The sequence below is a fragment of the Dinoponera quadriceps genome, unplaced genomic scaffold (assembly GCF_001313825.1).
Source record: "Dinoponera quadriceps isolate SergipeBrazil2010 unplaced genomic scaffold, ASM131382v1 scaffold2510, whole genome shotgun sequence".
NCBI classification, from domain to species: Eukaryota; Metazoa; Arthropoda; class Insecta; order Hymenoptera; family Formicidae; genus Dinoponera; species Dinoponera quadriceps.
The window spans coordinates 10,208-13,885 of record NW_014556526.1 but is presented as its reverse complement, the minus strand read 5'-3'; the positions used below and the strand labels follow the sequence as shown (position 1 = coordinate 13,885).

At 46.4% G+C, this 3,678-nt stretch overlaps 1 pseudogene; it reads left to right on the top strand.

The window, feature by feature from the left end:
* The first annotated feature begins 89 nt into the window (after positions 1 to 89).
* Positions 90 to 559, top strand: LOC106747838 (annotated as a pseudogene).
* The last annotated feature ends 3,119 nt before the right edge of the window (positions 560 to 3,678 follow it).

The window sequence follows — 3,678 nt, the reverse complement described above, 5'->3', positions numbered from 1 at the left end:
TCCATCAACGTGTACAGTGCCGAAAAGAAGAAAACAGAAAAAGGAAAAAGACACATGTGATTCTTCCGATACGTCTCACTGACCGCAAGATGGACAGACACGTCAACTTGTTGTACTTGCCAGATCCGCGAGATGACAACGTTGGACACTTTGTATGGATAAAAAACTTGTCCCGACTTGTGAGCTCGTAACTAAGTAAACATGATCATAAGAAGTATATCTGCAACCGGTACGTATAAAAATTTGTAAAAAAAAATATGATAAATATCTTTTGAAATGAATATTAATTAAAATGTTTTTTTTTTACAGATGCTTGCACTATTTTAGTTTGAGCGAAAGGTTGCAGGTCCATACTATAGATTGTGAAGAAATGAACGACTGCGCCATACTGCTGCCTAGTAAGGACGACAAATGGCTCAGTTTTTGCAACCACAACAGGAAAGAGCGTCTACCGTTTGTCGTGTACGCCGATCTGGAGTGCATCTTACAGAAGACTACGAGCGAGGAGGGAGTGGATCACAAACGCACGCGTATCAGCATCATAGGATATTCAGCATAGCGTATTATTTACATTGCTCGTATGATGAGTCATTATCGTATTTTCGAAGCCGTCGCGGTAGTAATTGCGTCTCGTGGTTCGTCGAGCAACTTGAAGAGTTAGCGCACCGCGTAAAATTAGTCTTATCAACAAATGTCCCCATGGAAACTTTATCAAACGAACAGTTGGAAACATTTAATAGCGCAACGCACTGTCACGTGTGCGAGAAAGAGGTCGAGAAAGAGGATACACCCGTACGTGATCATTGCCATCTCACCGGAAGGTAGAGAGGTCCCGCGCATTCAAAGTGCAATTTAAATTATAAACATTCATATTACATTCCAATAGTTTTCCATAATTTATCCGGCTACGATTCACATTTTATTATCATAAAAATAGCAAATGCATTTGAAGGTTCGATCAATGTGCTGCCGATAACAAAAGAAAAATATATATCATTTACGAAGCACGTCCAAAATACAGCAAAAAAATCTGATTCACGAAATTGCATACAGTTACGATTCATCGATCCATACAAATTTCTAAATACCAGTCTCGAAAAATTAGCATCTTTTCTCGACAAAGAAAAATTAAAAATTTTACAGTCCACATTTTCAAATATACACGGTGACCCATTTTAATCGACAAATGGAGATATCTTCGAAACTACGCAACCTACGAAAAAATATTCGGATAAAAGTTGTCGAGGACAGTGGGGGTCACCTATTTGTGCTAATGACCTAGACCTTGAGGTCAATTTTCAAGGTCATTTTAAGGTCAAGGTCACTTTTTTGAATGGAACCCCCTATTTTTAATGCCGGATTCAGAAAGAGCGGGAAATTTTACATCCAGGTATGTATCAAAGTATAAGGTTAACGTGACCTCCATAGGTCAAATGAAGATCAAGAAACCACCCCTACCAAATCCCAAGCAGGCTAAACCACCTAACTCTGGGAACAGCGAGTTTAATCGTTTCTTTTTCTTTAAAATAAATTGAATTCCAATCCACAAGTAGACTGACTCACAAGCTCGTGCATTATCTTCGTTGTATTCATGATGTTGATGTTGTCGAACCAGATTTCTATCACGAGCTTATTGAGGTAGGTTTCAAACTGCTCAGTTGTTAGGATGTCTTTCATCTGGGAAACATTTAGTAAAAACCTTCATGTAGTAAGGTAGTTGTTATGGCAAACTAATATCATATCACTAATTTTATTTGCAAGGTAGCCTGCCATACTGAGAAAGTGACTTTAAAGAGAGTTTAATTCGTTCAAAAAATGTGTAATTAAACTGTACGGGACAACATTTAAAACTATTAATTCATCAAATCTGAATTGACGAAATATCTTTCTTACGTTTGCTGCACCTGCTTGGGGTTTGGTAGGGGAGGTTTCTTGACCTTCATTTGACCTATGGAGGTCACGTTAATCTTATACTTTGATACATATCTGGGTATAAAATTTCCCGCTCTTTCTGAATCCGGGACTCCTTCGCTCCCGAATTCGCGCGGCAGCGGACCCACTTCAGTTAGCTCAGTTTTCTTTCTCTAAAAGCGAGTCGAATCCTTTGCTATTCCTCGCAGTAGAGCGTGGTTTTTACACGTTCTTCGTCGATTCCGCGGACACGTCGGAGAGGAGCTGGGAAAGGTAATAATTTCGAGACCGATTAACAGTAATGAACAACACTTTAATTCGATTTGACTTTAAGGTAGCTAATTACTTAATCATACTGATAATCGATGATACGGTGTGACAGTGTATGACCCGTGCCCCTCCGGTCGGCGGACGTTCGCCCTACCCCGGCCGGTGGGGTGGTCGTCCGGTGTCCACGGTTGACCGTGTTCGGTGTCGGTGGCCCTGGCGTAACTCGCCGGATGTCCAGGCGTCTTGTTGTGTGTGTGTGTGCGTATGAGTATGGGTGGACGAGTGAGTAAGCGAGTGAGTGAGTGAGCGAATATTCAGAAAATAGCCGTTTATTAAATTATCCCAAGTTGTCTTTACAATTTGATCTTAGCGGCCGTGCTTTAATCCTGTTTTTTAAAGCAGGTAAACATTGCGGTGACAGTATCGGCGACGGAATCCCATGTTTATGTCGTAACGTGGTATCGACGGCTTAGCCGGTGTTTCGGCGTATCGGTATTCGCGGAATCTAAATAGAGCGGCCGCTTGGTGATGCTCGCGGCGTCAGAGGTGAACGGGCGCGGTGTTGTTGTTTCGGCGTGTTTTTCGGTTCGCGTGTCGGCCCGGTGTTTTAAATATCGCGGCGGTTTCGCATCGGAGTGCAAGACGGCGGAATGCACCTGCTATTCGTGGTAACGCGGTACGCTGGTTGCGATGGTCGCTGCACGTGGAGTGCTCGCGTCGGCCGAAACCCGGAGCGGAGGGCACGCGGTATCGTGCCTCCTTACAAGAGACGGTGGAGTCGGTCGGGCGAGCCTGGCCAACGTGCAGCCGGCGGCGGTTTATCTCGGTTTCGCGGCGGTTACGGTGCCTCCGGTGAGGTGCGGACGGAGAGACGCGCGTCGTCTCTAAATTCGCGTCGCGGTATGCGGAACGATACTCCGGGGCGTTCGCATACCCCGGAGGCGCAAGACCCAATGACCAGAGTGGAGTGGCCGAGGTCGAGAAAACTTCACAGAGGCGGCGGACACACCGCCCTGGCTCGTGCCGATCCCCAAGTCTGTCACAGGCAAGAGGGCCGGGAGCTCCCGGTGGAGACGACGAACACACCGTCCCGAGATGGAAGTTTAGGAGTCCGGTGCCCGCGACATACAGGGGAGAGACAGCGTACACACTACCTCGGTCTATCCGGATGAAAGGATGTCGATTCGGTTTCGAACGCACAGCGGTGACGGCGTACACACCGTCGCTGTCCCTCGATCTGGGGATCGGATCCGGAGCAGCTTCGATCTTTCGATCCCGGCTGACTCCGGTGGAGTCTGGTCCCGTTATTGTGGCGAAGCCGTCTTTTATATCGCGTAGCTACGGTTTTTCCGACACGTGTGTGTTAGGCAATAACAATTGTTGTTGCCTACGTGCGCACGTGTCGGATGTGTGCGCCGCGTGTGAGATTGTTTATGGGAGCTGAGTGCCGTTTTGCGGCCGACGGATGGTCGGTCGGCTGTGGTGTTCGCCGGGGAG